This window comes from Aotus nancymaae, unplaced genomic scaffold (assembly GCF_030222135.1).
Source record: "Aotus nancymaae isolate 86718 unplaced genomic scaffold, 86718_ANA_hifiasm-v0.15.2.pri h1tg000019l, whole genome shotgun sequence".
Classification (NCBI taxonomy): domain Eukaryota; kingdom Metazoa; phylum Chordata; class Mammalia; order Primates; family Aotidae; genus Aotus; species Aotus nancymaae.
The window spans coordinates 35,890,113-35,912,383 of NW_026988431.1; the positions used below are offsets into that span (position 1 = coordinate 35,890,113).

At 46.4% G+C, this 22,271-nt stretch overlaps 1 protein-coding gene across 1 annotated transcript in view; it reads left to right on the top strand.

Moving 5' to 3' along the window:
* Positions 1 to 17,164: 17,164 nt before the first annotated feature.
* PXYLP1 (2-phosphoxylose phosphatase 1) overlaps positions 17,165 to 22,271 on the top strand; it is a 62,574-nt gene continuing 57,467 nt past the window's right edge. Inside the window, exon 1 of the mRNA XM_064378745.1 lies at positions 17,165 to 17,250. The gene's annotated coding sequence lies outside the window, so the exon portion shown is untranslated. The remainder of the gene's footprint in view (positions 17,251 to 22,271) is intronic.

Genomic DNA, 22,271 nt, shown 5'->3' on the forward strand with positions numbered 1-22,271 from the left:
TCTTCAGTGTTCTCTGGCCAACAGAGATTTGAAAACTCCCTGGGACAGAGCTTTCAGAGGGAAGGGTGGGCCACCACCTTTGCTGTTTGGGTGACTTAGCCATTCCAGCCTGCAGTCTTTGGAGAGCCCGAGCTGGCCAGGACAGAAGTGGTACCCGTCCTAACACAGCAGCTCTATGAAAGTGTGGCCACACTGCTTCCTTAAGCAGGTTCCTGATCCCATTCCGCCTCAACGGGCAGAACCTCCCAACTGGGACCTCCAGCCACCCCTGCCGGTATTCTCTGGCCAACTGAGATTTGAAGACTCCCTGGGACAGAGTTTCTAGAGGGAGGGGTGGGCCACCATTTTTGCTGTTTAGGTGACTTAGCTGTTCCAGCCTCTGGGCTCTGGAGAGCCCAAGCTGACTGGGGGAATAAGCGGTACCCAGCACAGCACAGCCGCTCTATAAAGCATGGCCACACTGCCTCCTTAAGCAGGTCCCTGATCCCCTCCTCCTCACTGGGCAGAACCTTCCAATCAGAGCTTCCGGCCACCCCCATGGGTGTTCTTTAGCCTGCAGAAATTGGAAAATTCCCTGGGACAGAACTCCCAGAGGGAGAGGTGGGCCACCATCTTCGCTGTTTGGGTGACTTAGGAGTTCCAGCCTTCAGGCTTTGGAGAGTCCAAGCTAGCAGAGGGTGGAAGTAGCACCCCAGCACAGCACAACAGATTCATGAGAACATGGCCAACTTCTTTTTAAGAGGGAGGACAAACCCATTCCTCCTCACCAAGTGAAGCCTGCTAATCTCCAGCTACACTCACCAGTGTTCTCCAGCTGACAGAAGTTTCAGGACTCCCTGGGATGGAGCTCCCAGGAGGAGGGGCAGGCTGCCAGCTTTGCTGTTTGGGCAACTTAGCCATTCCAGCCTTTGGGCTTTGGAATGTCTAAGGTGACCAGGAGCTAAAGGGTGCCCCCAGCACAGCACAGCACAGCCACTCTGAGAATATGGCCAGACTACTTTTTTAGCAGGTCCCAATCCCATTCTTTCTGACTGGGTGAGACCTCCTATCTGGAGTCTCCAGCCATCTCCTACAGATGTGTTTGGGCCAGCAACAGGTCCATACCTCCTTGGAACAGAACTCCCAGAAGAAGGGGCAAACTGCCATCTGTGCTGTTTTGCTGCCTTCACTGGTGATACCTCCAGGTACTGAAAAATCTGAGGTGACTGTGGACTGGAACAAACCCCCAACATACTGCAGCAGCCCTACAGAAAGGTGGTCAGACTGTTAAAAGAAAAAAACATCCATCCGAAGGTCAGTAACCTCAAAGACTGAAGGTAAATAAGCCCACAAAGATGAGAAAGAGTCAGCACAAGACCTCTGAAAACTCAAAAAGCCAAAGCGTCCTCTTTCCCCCAAATGACCACATTACCTCTCCAGTAAAAGTTCAGACGAGGCTGAGATGGCTAAAATGACATAAGTAGAATTCAGAATATGGATAGGAATAAAGTTCATGGAGCTAAAGGAGTATATTGTAACCCAATGCAAGGAAGCTAAGAATCATGTTAAAATATTGCAGAAGATGACAGACAAAGTAGACGGTATAGAGAAGGATGTAACTGACCTGATAGAGCTGAAAAACACAATACAAGATCAGAAAAGACAAAGAAGGGCATTACATAATGGTAAAGGGTTCAATTCCACAAGAAGATCTAACTATCCAAAATAATATGCTCTCAACACAGGGGCATCCAGATCCATAAAGCTGGTTCTTAGAGATCTTCACAACAGAATATACATTCTTCTCATTGACATATAGCACTTACTCTAAAATTGATCACATAATGGGAAGTAAAATACTCCTCAGCAAATGCAAAAGAACTGAAATCATAACAAACACTCTCTTGGACCACAGTGCAATCAAATTCAAAATCAAGACTAAGAAATTCACTCAAAACCATACAGTTTCATGGAAGTTGAATAACATGCTCCTGAATGACTTTTTAGTAAATAATGAAATTAAGGCAGAAATCAAGAAGTTCTTTCAAACTAAGGAGAAAAGATACCATGTACCAGAATCTCTGGGACACAGCTAAGGGAGTGTTAAGAGAAAAATTTATAGCACTAAATGACCACATCAAAAAGTTGGAAAGATCTCAGGTTAACAACCTAACATCACACCTAAAAGAACTAGAGGAAAAAAAAGCAAACAAATCCCAAAGTTAGCAGAAGAAATAACCCAAATCGAGCTGTACTGAAGGAGAGAGAGACATGAAAAACCACTCAAATGATCAATGAATCCAGGAGCCGGAGTTTTCTTGTTTGTTTGTTTTTGAAAAAAAAAATTAATAAAGTAGATAAACCACTAGCTAATTAGCCTAATAAAGAAGAAAAGAGAGAATATTCAATAAACACAGCCAGAAACAACAAGGGGATGTTGGCACTGACCCCACAGAAATACAAACTACCATCGGAGAATGTTATCAACACTTCTATGCATATAAAGTAGAATATCTAGAAGAAATGGATAAATTCCTGGACACATAGCCCTCCTAAGACTGAACCAGGAAGAAAATGAATCCCTGAATAGATCAATAATGAGTTGTGAAATTGTGGCAGTAAGAAATAGTCTACCAATCAAAAAATAGTTCAGGACCAGACAGATTCACAGCTCAATTCTGCTAGACATACAAAGAAGAGCTAGTACCATTCCTACTGAAGCTACTCAAAAAAAAAAGCTGAGGAGGAGGGACTTTTCCCTAACTCATTCTATGAGGCCAGCATAATAGAATGATACCAAAATCTGGCAAACATACAGCAACAAAAAAAAGAAAACATCAGGTCAATATCCTAGACGAACATCAATGCAAAAATCTTCAACAAAATACTGGGACACCAAATCCAGTATCACGTCAAAAAGCTTATCCACCATGATCAAGTAGGCTTCATCCCTGGGATGCAAGGTTGGTTCAACATACACAATCAATAAATGTGATTCACCACATAAGTAGAACCAAAGACAAAAACCACATGATTTTCGCAATAGATGCAGAAAAGGATTTTTATAAAATTCAACATTGTGATTCATGTTAAGAACTCTCAATAAACTAGATATTGAAGGAACATACCTCGAAATGGTAAGAGCCAGTATGACAAACCCATAGCCAGCATGATATTGAATGGGCAAAGTCTGGAAGCATTTTCCTTGAAAACTGACACAAGACAAGGATGCCCTCTCTTGCCACTCCTATTCAACATAGTATTGGAAGTTCTGGCCAGGGCAATCAGGCAGGAGTGAAAAATGAATGGCATCCGAACAGGAAAAGAGGAAGTCATATTATCACTGTTTGCAGATGACATGAGTCTATATCTAGAAAAACCCATAGTCTCAGCCCAAAGGTTTTATAAGCTGATAAACAACTTCAGCAAAGTCTCAGGAGCAAAATCAATGTGCAAAAATTACTAGCATTCCTATACACCAACAACAGTCAAGCCAAATCAGGAACAAATTTCCATTCACAATTGCCACAAAAAGAATAAAATACCTAGAAAGGTAAAAGGTCTCTACAAAGAGAACCACAAGCCACAGCTCAAAGAAATCATGAAGGACACAAACAAATGGGAAAAAATTTCATGCTCATGGATAGGAAGAATCAATATCATTAAAATGGTTGTACTGCTCAAAGCAATTTATAGATTCAATGCTATTCTTATTAAACTACCATTGACATCCCTCACAGAACCAGAGAAAACTATTTTAAAATTCATATGGAACCAAAATGGAGCCTGAATAGCTAAGGCAATCCTAAGCAAAGAGAACAGAGCTAGAGGCGTCATGCTACCTGACTTCAAACAATGCTACAGGGCTCAGTAACCAAAACAGCATGGTTGTATTCATGTCATTTACAACATCTGTAGGTATTTGTATTATCTATTGCTGAGTGAGGATCACTAAGGTAGTGAACAAGCCATGTTCACTATCTCACAGTTTCTGTGGGTCAATAATCTGAGCATGGATTAGCTGAGTCTTCTGTTGTAGACGTTCTCATGAGGCTGCAGTCAAGGTGTTGGCCAGAACTGGAATCTCATTTGAAGATCTGACTGGGGAAGATCCTACTTCCAAGCTCATATGGTTCTCGGCAGGATTCAGTTCCTCACGAGTTGCTGGACTGAGAGTTTTAGTTCTTGCTGGCTGTGACCAGAGCCTATCCCCAGTTGATTTCCAGGGCGTTTTCTCCATAGAGTAGTTCACAATATGGCATCTTGCTTCATCTAAGCCATTAAAGGACAAAGTCCGCCAACAAGACAGAAGTTGCTTCTGTGTGACATAATCAGAGAAATGTTGTTTCATTGCCTTGCCATATTCTACTGTTAGAAGCAGGTCGCAGGGCCTGCCCACACTCAAGTGGAGAGGATTACATAGGGTGTGATGCCAGGAGGTAGTGACTGTTGGGAGTCATTTTAGATCCTCTCCACCATGGTGCTCAGTAAATACTTCCAAAATGTTAAATCCAATGTTGGAAACTGACTCTGGGGTAGAAGAACTGTGAGAATCAAAATTTTTGCAATTCATCTCTTATGCAATGTAGAAGTTTGTGAAATTTACTTTGTTCTTTTCTCAACTTCCCTCTGATGCTTTGTGGCTAGCTGGTTCATGTGCCTGCATAGGCTGCCCCAAGTTTTAAGGACTCAACTAACAGAGATGACCCACACAGAGTCCTGGCCCTCCAAGACTCTACAACCCAAAGATCACCATTCAGAGTTTATTCCTTACCCACCAGGATCTGCAGAGTTGGAGAGTTGCAGCTTTCCTTGTTCCACGCTGGAAATGGTATTCTTATTGAATGGGCATTTTGCATTTATGAGGTCTTGTTGCTAGCCAGGTTAATAATGCATCCAAAGAAAAAAAAAAACACTGTGCAGTCGGGTGGATCTTATTAATATGATTCAATTTTAAAAGGGCTATTACTTCAGAGTCATAATGTCTGGGATGCTGTTAAAGAATTCTTTTTTTTTTAATGAGTCACCATGACAACAGAGAGACACCCCATCCCCCAGCCTGAATCAATTACAGATTTGCCTGTGTAGGGGATTAGAATGCCTTCAACTTACTGGGAATTATTCTTTGCTGCATTTGGCAAAAGCCCTGGCTTCTTGTCCAGAGTAAGCCAGAGTCCCAATCCATCAATATTCACTGATGAAGCATCACTGTTCATTAACAGGAACTCAGTGAGCAGACATTTATTGATCACCAGGCATGTGAAGGCACTCTGGGGCATTCAGGGACATGGCCATCTGAGAAGCTGACAGGCCCACTGTGGTGACAAGTCATAGCTACTCAAGGCAGTAGGAGCCACGTAGGGCTGACCTCCACAGGGAACCCGAGACCTGCACAAAGGTCCCTTGTGAAGAACCATGACATCATGACATGCAGGCTTCACAATTCTGATCTGTGGGGGAGGGCTGGACTGATGGGAGGACCAAGACCACATGGGGGAAAATGACCCTCAGCCTTAATTTTATGCAAACCCAACCAACAAATTTCTGGGTAACCTTGGTCATGTCACTTAACCTCTTTGGCTTTTACTTTTATCTCTTACATGAAATGGGATTAAGGTTTTCCCTGATGAACTCCTGGAATTACAGGGACCATCAAACAGAAGAAAAGAAAAGAGTGGGCTGGGTAAGGACAATGCTTCATTATCCGTGGAAAGGAATATGGACAGGTGGACCTCAAGCTAGCCACTGGGATGGGCAGATGGGAGGAGGCAGAAGGGCCTTCCCACCTGGCGGGGCAAGGAAGTTTGAGCAGGAAGCCCCAGCTGAGCAGGGGCCACAATAAAAGTAGCCTCTGCAGTTGTTCCCAGCCCTGCTTTTTGTGACTGCTCACCCATCAGGAGAAGCACACACAGTGAACCTCCAACCAGTGAGCGGAAAGTGATCCCTGCCAGCTGGGCCATGAGCCTCCCCGCCCAGGTATCTCCACCACATGGGGCCCCATTGCCCTGTACCTCCCAGCTACCCCCTAGAGCACAAGTGGGTTGCTGGGTTCAAGGGATGAGGTGGGATGTGAACTGTGAGTTACTGAAGTGGGCAAGACCGTTGCCTCCAAGTCCTTCCTCAACCTCATTCCTGTCTGTTGGTCACTCTTCCCGTCCTCCCCATTGCTCCTCCCTGCCCCAGACACCTATTCTACCATCACTTCCATCCCAGCTTCCTAGCCACCCAGCTGCCCTAGCGCTTCCTTGCCATTGCTAAGAAGAAAGGCCATCCTATTGGCATCACCTGTTATTCTCTGCATGATCCTGAGTGCTTGTTTTGTGGAGGGCAATGGTTCCCAAACTTGGCTGGCCCTCAGGGCCATCCCCAGAACCCCCTGAACAGGGCAACAACTCCAGCAGGGTGAAGCACCCAGGGGCCCAGGCCACAGACCTTAGGAAGCTCTTGCTTCGGGGTCTTGCAAGTGCAGGGTCTGCTCCTGAGAACGGGGGCTCCTTGAACTTTGCACCCTAGGCTCCTCTCTTACTCCACCTTTGTCTCAGCCCAGATCCTGAGAAAAAAATTTCTGGGTGTGAGCTTGGAATCTGTACTTCAACGAGTGCTCCTGGAGGCTGTGACCAGTCTAGTCCAGTGCCCAGGTCAGGGTTTGGTACCCACTGTCCTATAGGAGCAGTGGTGGGGCCCGTCCAAGCTCTCCTGGATATTCAGAACAAGGAGAGAGGAGAATGATTAAGGTTTCCAAGAAGTAGTTCCCCCACTTTTGGGACATGGTGGATGGGACACAGCCTCTGCCTCCTCCAACCTCAACATAAAGCCCTGGAGGAAGCTGATGGTTTGATGGATGCCAGAGTCTTAAGGCAGCTGACACTTGTGAGGCTCAGCATTCAGTCTTGCTTTCTGGAGAAGCACACCTGCCTCCTCTGCCATCATCTTGTGCCCACCCCAGGCCACCTGGCCCAGGGAATAGAGCAGCCCAGATACTGTGGTTCTTCTCCAGCCTGCCTATGTTTAAATCTGGGGTAAGAGTCAAACACGGTATCTCTGCAGGGTAGAGCCTTTCCTCTTGTCCACAATTCTGTATGAGGTGACCAAGGAGGGGCTTCCAGGAACCCCCAAAGGCTGACTTTGCCCAAAGCCAAGCAGCAGGTCCCATCTCTCTGCCCCCTAATAGGCCCTGGAGGAAGATCCTTGGGGAACCAGGTGCTGGGAATCCCTTGTTTGCACTTGGCAAGGAGCCCAGAGAAGTTGGCTCTCTGATTTGTTGATGAAGGAAACAGGATCAAGGCTGAGGGCCTCTATACCCCAAATCCTCCCTAAGGGTCTCTTTCTAAGCAAATGAAGCTTCTCTTTCCACAGAGAGAGAACAAGACTGGCACACACTGACAAAAGTGATTTGCTTGGCCAAACTTCAGCCAGCCTTCTGAACCTTCTCCTAAGCGCACCTGTGCACTTCCTTGTCCACCCTTGCTATCTGGTGGTTCTTAGTATCTGACCACCCTTGATACCTGATGGGCTCCTCATCCTCCACCATCCCTCAGATGATGTCTGGTCACCTCGGCCTGACTTCAGAAAGAATCCTGTTGTCAGTTGAGCCAGAATCCCCTTGCCCCTCATGTTTCCTCGTAGTAATTTTCCATCCACTGACCCCCAACCTGCTCCTTGGCTATCCATTCCCACTTGCCTGTCTGAGTTCAGCACAATCTCTTCCCCCACTGCAAAACTCTATTGCAGTGATCTCTGAATCTATAGCGATGGTCCCAAATAAAGTCTCCTGTACCTTGCTTTAACAGGTATCACTGAATAAGAACATAGTGCTTCCCACTTTCACTCAAAAGGACCGGTAACATGGATCCTTTAAAGTCAAAAGTGAGTTTTGACTGGACACAGGGTGAGTGTTTGTGAGAAACTGGGAGCCTAAGAAGGGCCGAGACATTCACCAAGGTCCAGATATGACACCGACCCTCACCTAGGCCAGGAGCCAGCATAGCTGGGGAGGAGGTTGAGATCCTCCTTCCTCCCCAACTCTCTTGGGCCCAACAGGGACTTTCGCCAGGAGAAGTGAGAATTACGGGAGGAACGCAAGTGTAGTGGATGGCAGGGGGACCGGATTGAGAAGGGAGGCAAGAGTCAGAGATCAAACCTAGCCCCACTAGGGAGCCGTGTGATGCTAGGCAGGCCGTTGAACCCTTTGATCATCATCCTCCTCGTCTGTAAAATGGAGTTAATATTCCCAGCAACCCCTGGAGCTTGAATGAGATGGTGTATGTGAAAATGTTTGGCAAAGGGCCTGGTGCACAGGAGGCGCTCAATAAAGGGCAGTTGTTTTTATGGGTCATTTGGAATTCTTGAGGAAGCCCTTCTCCCGAGAGAGAAGCACATACAGACGTGCTTTGCTTTCGAGCTTCAACTGAGAATCACGGCCTTCAGAATACAGAATGAGAGTCCCATCTGCAAACTATCTTCTGCCTAAGAGGCCAGGCTGTGCAAGAACCCTGAAGGGCCCAGGACATGGCTCTGCCCCATCTGCCCCTGCTGGAGCCATGGAGTTCACATGGTGAAACCCTGTCTCTACTAAAAATATAAAAATTAGCCGGGGCAGTGGCAGGCACCTGTAATCCCAGCTACTCGGGAGACTGGGGCAGGAGAATTGCTTGAACTTGGGCAGCAGAGGTTGCAGTTAGCCAAGATCGTGCCACTGCACTCCAGCCTGGGCGATAGAGTGAGACCCTGTCTCAAAAAAAAAAAAAAAAAAAAAGACATTGGATAATGCAAATTGGAAGACAGTGGAAGAACATCGTTAAAGTACAGTAGTGCGCTCTGTAACAGATGCTGAAGTCAATGATGGGTCACATATGCAACGGTGGTCCCTTAAGATTACAATAGAGCTGAAAAAGTCCTATTAGCTAGTGATACTGTAGTCATTGTAACGTCGTAGCACAAAATTGCTCGATTTTTTTAATAAAAATTTTATAAAGCCTTCCCATAAAGAAGTTCCAGCTTTAGTGGTGATGCCTATCAAACATTTAAGGAAGAAATAATACTCATACCACATAAAATTTTCCAGAAGCTGAAATAGGAATGAGCACTTCCGAAGTCATTCTGTGAGGCCAGTGTTACTCTGATACCTGGGCCAAAAAATTACTTTATAAAAAAAGGAAAACTGTTGATCAATATCACTCATGACCATAGACATAAACATTCTTTAACCATTCTCAGCAAATCAAATCCAGCAATGTATTAAAAGGATAATGTATCATGACCAAATGGAGTTTAGCCCAGGAATCCAAGGCTGGTTTAACATTGAAAAATAATCAGTGTAATTTACCATATTAGCAGATAAAAAGAAAACCATATGACTGTCTCAACTAAAAACTGTATGATCCATCTCTTTGTATGGATGAAGAGCAACTGACAGGATCCAACATCTATTACTGATTTAAAAAAAAAAAAGCTCTCAGAAAATTAGGAATAGAAGGGAACTTCTCATTTAAAACTTCCTAATTTAAAAGGGACTTATCAAAAGCCCACAGTTAACATCGTACATGATGGTGGATGGCTCAAAGACCCTCTAAGATCAGGAACAAGGCAGGGATGTCTGATCTTACCACCACTGTTTATACCATTATACTAGGTTTCAGCCAGTGCAATAACAAGAAAAATAAATAAAAGGCATCCAGATTGAAAAGGAGGAAGTAAAACTGTCTTTATTCACACATGACATAATCATCTCTGCAGGCAATCATAAGGGATCTACAAAAAGCTGCTAGAACTAATAGATTAGTTTAGCAGAATACAAGGTCAATATACAAAACTCAATTTTATTTCTAACTACTACCAATGAACAATTAGAAATAGAAACTTTAAACAATATCACTTATAACAGCATCAAAAATTTTGAATCCTTAGTTATAAAAAAAACAAGACGTGCATAAGACCTGTGCAATGAAAACTATAAAGCATTGCTGAGAAAAATTAAAGAACACCTGAACAAATATAAAAATATGGTGTACATGTGTCAGAAGATTCAATAGTGTTAAGTTAGCTAACCTTCCCAAAGTGATCTACAGATTCTATACAATCCCAGCCAAGTTCCTAACAAGGATTTTTTTTGGTAGAAATTCACAAGCTGATTCTAAAATTTATATGGAAATGAAAAAGACCTAGAGTCATCAAAACAATTGTGAAAAAGATAAAATTGGAAGACGTATGCTACTTGCCATCGGGGCCTATTATAAAGCTACTGTAATCAAGACAGTTTGATATTGTCATAAGATAAACATTTAGGTCAGTAGAACAGAATAGAGAGTTCAGAATTAGACCCACAGATGCAAATCAATTAATTTTCTACAAAGACATCCAGGCAAATTAATGAGGAAAGGATAATGTTTACACCTGCTGCTAGAGCAGTTGGAAATTAAATGTAAAAACTTGACCCTTACCTCATACCCTATATAAAAATTAACTTGAAATAGAACATTGACTTAAATGTCAGAGCCAAAACTGTAAAACTTCTCAAGGAAATTAGAAGAAAATCTTAATTGTATCGGGTTTGGCAAAAATTTCTGAAAGAGAACACAAAAATCAAGAACTATAAAAAAAAATCAGTAAGTTGCACTTTATCAAAATTTAAAACTTTGTTCTTCAAAACACAGTGTAATGAAAATGAAAAAGGCAAACCATAGGCTGGAAGAAAATATTTGCAAAAGTAAATCTGACAGATTTGTGTCAGAATATATACAGAACACTCACAACTCAATAATAAGGCAAACAACCTAATTAAATAGTCAAAAGATTTGAACAGATGCTTCACCAAGGAAGATACACAGATGGCAAATAAGCACACGAAAAGATACTCAGCATTATGGAACAATGCAAATCAAATCAAAAACAATATTGCTACCCACCCACCAGAATGGCTAAAGTTAAAATTACTGACCATACCAAGTGTTGGTGAGGATATGGAGCAAAAGGGATTCCCAGCATTACTGATGCGAGTGTAAAATGGTATAAGTAGTCTGGAAAATAGTTTGACAATTTCTTTAAAAGTTAAACATATGCCTACCATGTGACCCAGCCATGCCATTCCTAGAGAGTTACACAAAAGCAATGAGAGCATGTGTTGATTGGTCCAAATACTACTACTTGGGCACAAATGTTCACAGATGCTTCGTTTGTGATAACCCAATCTGGAAACAACCCAAATGTCCATCAATGGTGAATCAAAAACAAACTGTGGGACATTCTTACTATGAAAAAATAGCAATGAAACTGAACAAATTATTGATACAAGCATCAGTGTGGCTGAATTTTAAAAATGATTACACTAAGTGAAAAATATCCAGCAAAAATGCATAATACTATATGACTTCATTAATATAAAATTTGAGAAAATGCAAACTACTCCATAGTGATAGAAAGCAGATCCATGGTTTGGACTATAGTGGTGATGGAGAGGACCAAAGTGGGCAAATTAGAAGAATATTCAGAAGAAATGATTAACAGGACTTGGGAAAGGACCAGATATGGAGGATGAGGGAGAAAGAGGTGTTTCCCACGTTTCTAATTTTCAGACTAGGCGAGTTGGCACGGATGCTATTCCCTACAGTAGAAAACACCAGTTAAGTTTTGGACATTGTGGAGTTTTTGGTGCTTTGAGAAGTTCAATGGAATCACTGAGTAAGCAATTGGACATTCTGGTCTGTCGCTCAACAGGGAGGCCAGGGCTGAAGGCAAAGGATCTCAGAACCCAAGTCAACTCAGCCAATGTTCATGAATATAAGTCGCCTGGATCCACTGGGGGAAGTGGTGAGCCCAAGTAGTTTTGGAATGCAATTTGTGAACAATTCAAACTTGTAAGATAAATTTGTTCCGCTCCTCTTTGGAGAATACGGAAATGTTTTATTTTCTTTTTATTCAGTGGCTTAAAAACATATATATGGGGCAAAGAACCCAGTGCAGTTCAGTGAAAAGGGCCCTGAAGCGTTCAGCGGGGCTGGATTCTAGTCCTGGGTCTCCCACTATCAAATTTTGTAACTGATTTTGGGCAAGTTGATTCTTCTCTGTCTCTTGTTTACTCTAGGCATAGAATTCTACATTGGCAATGACTCACAGCACTTGAAGGCTGTTTTCTAGCTTCCAGTCTTTCTCCTTTGGGTCCTAACCAGAAATCTAGGGTATAGCCTGGGCCCCATCTCTCGCGGACCCTGAACTGCAATTGCTGTCTCTCAAGTGGCCATGAGATTGCAGAAAGCTCCGTCAGCTGCTGAATCTCCTCTCATCTCCTCTCTGATTAGCACACCACTGTAAAACAAGAAGTGTGGCCTTTTAGCTCATCTATCCATTCATTCAATTTTTATAAAGTACCCATGTGCCAGGCAGTGTTTTAGATGGAATAGGCAGCCAGAATCCTTGTTGCCTTTTATGACTTCTAAATGTGATTTATGTATGTTCATCTAGTATTTGTTTTTTTCTTTAAAAACTTCTTTCAGTTGGGCTCAGAGGTTAGAAGGCAAAAATGAATGTTTAGATCTATGATTCAGCAAATTACTGCAGTTCTTTGTGATTTTTTGGCTCAAGGTCAAGTTCAGAGCCATCTCTTATTCTTATTTAATGTGGTTATTTTGTGTTCTGTCCTTCCAGATTTGCCTTTCTAATTAAATTTCACCCAGATAGATGGGAAAATGAGTTTGCCTCCCTAGTTGCTCTCAGGAGGGGGAAGGGACTTGCATAATAAGCCTGATAGGGGTGGGGAGAAGGGATTACAGCTGGTAGTAAGTAAAATGAATCATTCATACATAAATAATAGAGAACAGACCACCCTGGAGCTGACCTAGATTGCATTTTTTAAAACTATACGTGTGTTGGAGAGAGTGCACCATTTCTGCAAGAAGCTAAGAAATGACCTTTAGCTTTTTGCAAGATATTTATCTCCCTGAGGCCCTGTAGTTGCCAGGAGTGGGGTAGACATGTGAATGAGACAATCTTCTCTCTTTATATCATAGTTTGATGTTCTCTACTATATTAATCAACATAAATCTATTATGTATAATTTCAGTTTTAATGTTATTTTTGTGTGCTTTGTATTATTCCAAGTTTCAACAATGAATAGGTACTTCTTTTGTAATCGAAAAAACAAACCCCATGGTAATGGAATTTTGAAAAGAAATTTATTATCTGGATAATGTGGTGGGCACAGCAGAAATGATTAGCATAGATGTATAAAATCTGTCACAAGATTGCAGGCAGCACAGGCCTTTGGAAAGCAGAATATGGTGCAAATAGCCACTCCACCTCCATCCCCTAGAGGACTCCCTGGTATTGTCATCTGCCACCCTCAGTTTCTGTTTTAGACTATTTATCTTTCCCCATGGTAAAGTCCCTTCAAGTGCAGAGGCAGTAGCTCGTTGTTTCTCTAAGTCTACAGTATGGGACAAAGGAGGCTGGGCAAATATTTGTACAATTTTTGCTCAAAGGCCTGAAAGTGAATTGAAGCTGGACACCTGCTCCCAGTTGCTTACAGTCTAGGAAGGGATTGCTTATGTAAAATGACAGCAAATGCTACCTAGCAGAATATTCATGACTTGGGTAAGCCTGGGACTATTTTCATAAGGTGGGTGAGCTCTGCTTTTAATGAATTTTGAGGGTTTCCTTGGGAGTCAAGATGTGAGTTTGGAAAGGAAAAAGGAACAGGCTGGGAATAGGAGGGGAGACAAAAGTTATCGAGCACGTTGCAGGCACTTGTTCATTTCTACTGTTGACAGTCACCAAAGAGCATGGCTCGCTCCTTTATCAGAAGAATAATGGTGATGATGATTGCTATTTTGCAGGAACTGATGTGTGAGGTCCTATGCTAGGGGCTTATACTAGTCAAGACTCTCTTCATTGCAAGTGACAGAGAAATCCAATTCTAATTTGCTCAGGGGGAAATGGAGTATTTTTTGGAACACATACTTGAAAAATTCAGTGGTAAGTCGGACTCAGGCACAGCAGAAACCTGCCTATGACATCCATTATCTTGAGAAGGGAGGAAGGAAAGAAGGAAGGAAGAAGGAAGGAAGGAAGGAAGCTGCATATTTCACCACTCTGCTTTCCTCTGTTTGTTGCAATCTCTGGCACAGTCTCCCCAGGTGCCAGCCAGATGGTCCCCAGCTGTGTCAGGCTGCCATCCTACCTCTTCAGCAACCACAGAGGAAAGAAATTTAATAGGAGTAATGGTCTTGAGATGCTTCCCCATATCTATCTTCCCTGTAGGAAGTCTTTCTTTTTCCTTCCCTGTAGCCCCTTCCTCCATTAAGGCTCAGTGGGTACCACTCAGAACCCAGAGTCCACAGGGACTAGAGGGGAGAGGATGCCTCTTCTAGAATGGAAGGTGGCATAGACATCCTCAGGGAATTGGGAAAGTGAGGGAAAGAAACAGAACATGAGTCTAGGGAGTGTACAATGTCTGATTCCATGAGGGCCTCAGGCCATCCTTGTACCTAGTGTTGACCTAGTGAAGGGTGTGGTACAAAGACAAAGATATCAGATAGGTTAAGGAGGAAGCTGAAAGCAGAGAGGGCCTGTGTCCTAGCTCAAGGCTGAGACTCTGCCCCACAGTTTGCCCTACGCCATCAAGCAACGCGTTGGTGTGGCAAATTTTGCAAAGAAATAGTTAGAGATAGTGCCCTGAGTTACCTTTAGTTCCCTTGTGACAGAGAAGGGATCCAGGAGTGCCCACATGCTCCCTGCAGAGGGTGACAGTGTGGCCAAGAGTGAACCCACCTGCCATGGAGTCACAGAGGCTGAAGGCACATCATGGACAGGTGGCCCAATCCTGCAAATAAAGCCAGGTTCAAGGCTAGTTGCAATGGCTGACAGAGATGCTGATTTTCTGCTGGAACTAGAGCTGTGAGGCTGTGAGCCTGGATCTGCCAGGGTCTCATGTGCACATGAAAGCGTAGCTCATGTGGAAGAAAGCAAATCTGAGACAGGGAGTCCCTGAGACCCTGGGACTAAAGCCAGGCCTGAAGCAGACAGGCTCTTCATGCACACAGCCAATCAACCCTTTTTGATTTAAGCTAGTGTGAATTGGATTGTCTTTTACAGCAGAAAGCACCTTGACTAACCCATGTAGAGAAGAGAGTGACAGCATGAGCTATACAGTAGAGCCTGGAATCAGTGACAGGACAATCAGAAGGGGCAGAGGAGGTAGTGTTGGGTGGGCTGGAGTGGGCTTTTGTGGGGGCCAAGTGGGAGAGTTGGGGGTGATGCTAAAGGAGACAGTGAAAAGATTTTGTGCCCATGGATTGGGAGAGGCTGTCAGTATTTAGGGCAGAAAGCAAGCCCGGGACAGTGATGCATCAGAGTAAACCACAGAGGGACAGGCAGCCAAAGTCCAGTACTGACATGCCATTAAGGATCCTGATGAGGAAGTGTTGGAAACAGATGCTCAGTGCCTGAAAGAAAAATCCACACTGAGACAAAGGATCTCTCAGTAAAGCAATTTTACTTTCTGCAGAAAGGGTGCTCCCATTAGCCATCTCGCCCACGAGAGTACAATGAACAAAGGAAAAGCAGACATATTTATCTCTTACACATTTGGGGTCATCCTTACTGCTGTGTCTGATCTCCGTTGGCTGGAGTCAGACCTCACAATCTAAAATTAAAACTTGATTGGCTAACAACTTAAAACTTTTCTAAACAGATAAAAGCAATGAAGAGCAAAAAGAAGTCCAAGTAAGGAAGGGGCATAGGCTGCGACCTGCGACATGCCTGTGAGCACATCCAGCACAGACATCTTGGTTAGAGTACAAGGACATAGAAACTACGTGCCTGTGAGCATGTCTAACAGCTACATAGGATAGGGCTTAACAAAGAGTTATTAGCAAAAAGCAGGTTTTGAAGAAAGTGTTTAAAACAAACTATTATTTCTAACATTTATGATTTATTCTTTAACAAGAAAGAAAACTTTGAAGAGGAACTTTTCTACTTCCCACAGGAAGGCATGCCAGGTGGCTGAGCAACTGGCGAGACCACGGGAATAAATGGAGTTGGGAGCTTGGAAGGGGTAAACTTTGGTGCCAGACATGGTAACTTGAGGTGGTCAACTCTAAGAAAAAAACTGGAGGGTAGGAGGAAATATAGCTGACACATCTGGGCCAAGTGTGTGGATTTGAGAGCCATCAATAAAGGAGAGAAAGCAGAGGTCAAGGGATGAGATCCGCCGGAAGCACACCCCAAAGGTATACAGTAGCAAATTCGAAGCCGTATCTATAGTGCCTGGGGCTCATTGTGCTGGGGCACACAGGGGCGCTGTAGACCTCCAGCTGACAGCAAAGGCCTGTCTGACAATCGCTGTTGGTCGTTTCATCCACAGAGAAATCTGGTGGGAATCTCCACCAGCTGGAACCTAACATTTGCAATAAATGGCCCACAAATACTCATCAAACCAAGTACAACCATGCGCCTATCTGATGTCTAACAGGGCGATACAGACAGCCCTCAAGTGCTCTGCGGATCTTCAGCAGCCGCTCCAAGGAAGCCGCGGGCCGGGAGCAGGTGGGAAGGGCGGCTGCGCGGGGCCGCGACCTCCCTGGGTCCCCGCAGGCCGTGGGAGACGGAGCAGCATAGAGGAATAGACAGACACAGGGCCGGATGTGTTCTGAGCCGGAAGAGAAGTGTGGGACAGGCCGAAAGGGGTGGGGGCTGGGGAGTGACAGTTTGGGTCCACGTGGCAGCAGGCGGACCCCAGACGTGCGCGCCCAGCTGGCGCCAGGATCAGCCGCGCCTGGGCCGGCACAGGGCCCCAAAGCACCCACACCAGGGCCGGGGCGGACCAGGGCTGTGGTCCTGGGCCTTGGCGCGCGGCCGCGCAGTCCCGGATCGCAGGTCTGGCGTTGTGAGGCGCGGGATGGCCCTGTGCGTCTGTGGTCGTGGTCCCTGCGCGCTCGGCGCGTCCGTGCCGGTGGCTTTGCACGTAGAGGCTTCTGCAGACCGATCAGTCTCTGGGGGCTGTGCTGCGCCTCCCAGAGGCAGCGTCCTCTCAGAAACCCCGCGCTTTCTCCCCCGCCCAGCAGCACCGCAACACCGCCTCCGGGGCGGAGCTCCAGAGCGCGGGGTGGGCCAAGCTGAGCCGGGGCGCGGCGGGGTCGGCAGGGGGCGCTGCCGGGCCCCTACAGCTGCCCCGCGGCCGGTGCGCGCCGCCCTCGCCTCTTCTGGCGCCGGGAGGAGCTGGCGGCCAGCGCCGAGCCGGGCGCGCAGCAGCGGAGCTGGGGCCGGCCTGGGACCATAGGGGTGAGTGCGGCGCGGGCCTGAGCCGGGGCGGTTGCCGTTGGGGCTGAGCAACGAGGATGCTCGAGGCGGGTGGACCTCCAGGGTCCAGGGTTAGGAGACTGAGGGGGTCCCCCTAACTCGCCAGTGGGAGAGGGGTGGGAAGGCAGGGGGCGCTTGGAAGTGTTGGGTCTGAATCTCGCCCAGCGCTCGCTCCAGAGCCTAGGACTTGCGCCCTCTCCCCTGCCACTCCCCCCGTGCGCCGGGTGTCCCAGCCCCGGCGCCCGCTCTGCAGCCCCCTCTCTCACGCCCGCTGCGAACCCCCCGCTCTGTCTTCAAGCCCTCGCCCCCTGCAGCCCCACACTGTGCCGCGGAGCCTGCCTCCGCCTCCTCCCCTGCCCCTCCAGCCCTCTCCCGCCCGGCCCCCGCACTCCAGCCACTGAATTCCAGCCGAGATTCAAGCTCCCGGGATCTCCCTTCCGGGGCGGTCCTGAGCCGGCTAGCCTCCAGGTAGGCAGGCGGCTGCAACTTCGCGGCCTTTCCTGAGGACGGGGCTGGCTCCTCTCGGCAGCCACCTGCAGCCAGGCGCCTCCCGGAGTCCCGGGCCCGGCCGCGGGGCCGTCCGAGCGCAGGTTAACATTCCTAGATGCGCAGGTTAGGACCGCGTGGTGTAGACCCACGACGTTGCTTTTGCTGGTGAACTTGCGTGTGTCCTGATCTTTTAAATATGCTGGCTTTGTCTCACACACACAGAGAGTGGATTTGCTTGGGGTAGGTTGCCTGCTTTGCAGCTGCAGCTGCCTTTTAAATTATACCTGTGGATGGTAAAGGATTGGCGGTGCAGGACGTGGAGCCATATTTTCCCGCTTCGGCTGTGAGTTCAGCTATTACAAGGGGGCTCCGTGGGGAGTGAGGTTATCACCGCCTGGCTAGCCAGTGTCTTTGTGGGAAGGCAAGGATGCTTTGTAAGCATTCAACAAGTAAAATCAGGAGAGATGTGGAATTAGATCGAGCTGTGAATGGGGAAGTGTAGGAGGTGGAGGGGAGATCGGAGAGTGCTCCACAAATGAGGCCGTTTGTTGATACTTGCAGAAGGCCCGTGGGTGTGAAGCATGCAGTGTGGAGCCCACCATTTCAAACGGGACGCGACTGCGGACGGGCTTGGCAACAACTTACCCTCGTCAGAGGTCCCAATCGGGACATCTGTGGGAAGGGGGTTTACAGCAGATGGCTCAAAAAGCTTCGCGGTCTCTGGAGAGAGGTGGAGATGCACGGGACAGCCTGAAAGCCAGTGTATGAATCTGCCCCATCCCTTGTCCTGGCTTTCATTAAATTAATTGCTTATCTCAGAGAAAGGATGTGTAGAGGGAACTTCTCTTGTAGGGATTGGCTCCCGGCCAGCCCACCCTCGCTGATGCCTTGGGAGGCAGCGTTTGGGCACCAGCAACAGCGTGGGCCATCTGGCCTCGGGAGCACAGCACTCCGAGTGTTTGCGGAACTGCAATATCTGTAACTCTTTTTTCTGTTGAATCAGTTTGAATAGTAATTAGCTCAATATTCCCTCACTATTGATTAGGTAAGTGATTAGCCCAAGGACACACTGGGGCTCAGTAGGGTCTCTCTGAGTGCCCAAAAATTCCCGTGGGCTTCTCCTTGGCCCTCCCTACACTGCTCTATGATGCCCCACTGCCCAGGAGCATCTTCAGGGATGGGTGGAACCATCTCTGTGGCCCCAGGTCCCTGCCTGGTCCCCCCTGTCACTTCGGGGTACTCAGTGTTTGTGAGGAAAGAAATGGATGCCCCCATGAATTAGTCTGAGTTCACAATCAATGTTTTCTACACTTTGCTACACTGTTCAAAATGTTACCCTTAAATTCAACATTTTTTTTTTAATGTGTCATCTCACTAGAGACAAACTCATTTTTTTTTTTTTTTATTGCATTTTAGGTTTTGGGGTACATGTGACGAACATGCAAGATTGTTGCATAGGTGCATACGTGGCAGTGTGATTCGCTGCCTTCCTCCCCTTCACCTATATGTGGCATTTCTCCCCATGCTATCTCTCCCCAACTCCCCACCCCCCACTGTCCCCCCCACTCCCTCCCAACAGACCCCAGTGTATAGTGCTTCCCTCCCTGTGTCCATGTGTTCCCTTTGTTCGACACCCGTCTATGAGTGAGAACATGCGATGTTTGATTTTGTGTTCTTGTGTCAGTTTGCTGAGAATGATGGTTTCCAGGTTCATCCATGTCCCTACAAAGGACGCGAACTCATTTTTGTGTGTGTTTGGGGCAAGGAGTACAATCTACAGGTCAGGCTCTGATGGTGGGTCTTTAACCTCAGTGGGGACTCCAGGATTTCCATGAAGAAAATCAGTTGTCTTCATTCAAGAATTGGCGTGGGTGGTGGTGGGCACCCTTGGGAGCTACTAAGTTTGTCTGCTGAGGGCTGAGTCCACCACAGCTTAACCTAGAGTGCCCAGAGCTGTAGCCCCAGCCCCCTTTAACATCCCCTATGCCTGCCCACTGATGGAGGAAGCACCCGGGGAGATGGGGTACCACTTGCAGAGCCCCCCTGGCTGCTTCAGGTTGCACCATCCTCACTCCGGTGGGTGTTGCTTCCTGTGAAGGGCTGGGAGTGCCTCTTCTTGCAGATTTCTGGCACTATGGCTTGCAGCTGTATTGGTGGGAGGGAGGTTGGTGTTTTGGGCCAGTGCTTTGGTCTCTCGGAGGTGGCTATGACCCGCCGGCAGGGTCCGGCTCTGTGTCTCTGTCAAAGGCGAGCCCCAGTCAGTACAGCCAAATGCTGAGGGGGTGGGAATACCTCATGTCCCCTTTTTTTCAGGAATCTGGAAAGGGCTAAAATTGAGACTGCCACTTGGATGTGGGAGCCTGCACTGCCCCTGGCTGTCACGAGCTTATCTTTCTTACCCAGATTGTCTCTGTCTTCAGGTCTGGCTATTACCCAGAATTCCTGCAGCTGGTGAAAATCTGTTTTCTAGAAGAGGTTTAATTAATGCCTGCAGTCTGTGAGTGAGAGAGAGAGGGAGGAGAGCGTGAAAGAGACATACTACTATCTAGAGGTGGGTGGGAGAAAGGATAGGAGAATATTTAAGGTCCTGAAAATTCACAGGGGGAGATTTCAGCCCCGGAACCTGTTCCTGGACAAGGTTCCTAGTTGGTGGATAAGGAAGTGTGCCCACATTCCAGTGTAGGGGTTACCAGTTAGGAGCAAAGTCACTGGGATGGGAAAAATGGCCCCGTGGAAACCTGAAATCCCTTTGCTGGGCCCATCGTTCTGGTTTTTAGAAGGACTTGAAAGCCAGCTAAGACTTGCAGGAGAGCACTGAGCTGTTTGAAGTTTTCGAATGAGGAGTGTGCCCCTTTGGAAATAATGGCTTGAGCAAGATTGATCTGGGGTTTGGCCTGGGGAGCCACTTTACCACAGCTTGATTTATAGGCCCTGAGCTGTAGCTCGTCCCCTTTGACATCCCCCATCCTTGCCCACCAGTGGAGGAAGCTCCCAGGGAGACAGGGTACCACTTGCAGAGCCCCCCTGGCCACTTCAGATTGTAGCCATTGCCACTTCATCTCACCTGAGGTGCTGAGGGGAGAGTCTAGGGAAGTGACAAAAGGAGCAGTGGCTTGGAAGGTGTGTGCACCTGTACTTAGGAGGTGAAGAAGAGGGAACAGCCTTCTAGTAGGATGGTGGGCCTTCCAATAGAAGCATCTCCCAGGGTCTCTTCTTGAACCTGCTGCACAGCCTCGCAGGTAGACGAGGGCTCATGGGAGCCTCTCAACTTGGAGTTACTGCATGGCAGCCATAAGGAGGCACCTGTGAACCCAGAATGAATTTCAGGATCCACAAGGCAGGAGGGCCCTGGTCAACTAACACCTAACTGAGCCACAGACTCTGGCCTCTTTATCCTCCACCCTCAAAACCTGCTTGGACGTTGGCTAGGGAAGTCACTGCCCCTGCTTGGACTTCGGCTGGGGAAGCCACTGGTTTTGGAAAAAGTTCAATCTCCAGTGATGGCAGGAACAATCTCTGGCGTGTGGAAGAAGTTAACGATTAAAAAGGCATGGAGGAAGAACTGGATAGCGGCTTGTGGAGTAGTTCCTGTGGGAGGCAGCCTTCATCTCATCCCCTTGGCCAAGTCATCTGCGCGTGCATCTGCCCCTCCCTCCATCGGTGGACCTCCCACTGTGCTGCGTACTCTAGGGTGGAGGAGAGTTTGGGGGAACTCAAACATCTAGTAGTAGAGACTGTAGTAACTTTAAAATTGTTTGTATTTGCAGAGTCATTTCCCCAATTTATACATTCATGTTTCAGTTTGCAGGGCATCCTTCTGTCACCTGCGTGCCACCCTTTATGCCCCCGGGTGTGACCAACTTCCTTAGAAAGAGCTGTAATCAATAGCATATTGATTAAAAAGCATATTAAGATGAAAATTATTGCACCTAGTTTTGATCCTTCCCTCTCTCCCCTTTCCTCCTCCACTTCTGTTTGTGGTTACAGTCATCATTTATGTTAAATTTACAAATCGTTTTGAATGCTATTTGTCCCACTCCTCAATTATTCAGAGACATGTGTCTTTCCAACCAACAAAACCACAGCTTGCTTTCCTAGGCTTACCTCATTCTTGGATCCAACACCAACCTTCAGGCCTTCAGAGATACAGCAGTATCATTTTGAGCTTTTTAACTGTAAAATAAAATGAAGCTCTTACTTGCTAAGTTTGTCCTCTGCAGATATAGGAGAATCTAGTTAGAATTAAACGTTTACTGTCTTGTTAATGCTTCATGCCTCTAAAATAAAAGTAGCAGTTGGATTACCGTAAAGTTAGTAAAGTTATAGCACAAATTTTTGGAAGCTCAGAAATAATAATGGAAGGATTTACAGAAACAAACTATTCAGCTTAAATATCATTAAAACATGGAGAGATATGAACTATCTTGAAAGTATAGAAAGTTTTGAAAGTATAGATTAATAAGTATAGAATTTTTAATGCAAGTTATTTTATTGTAATATATTAATTATTAGGA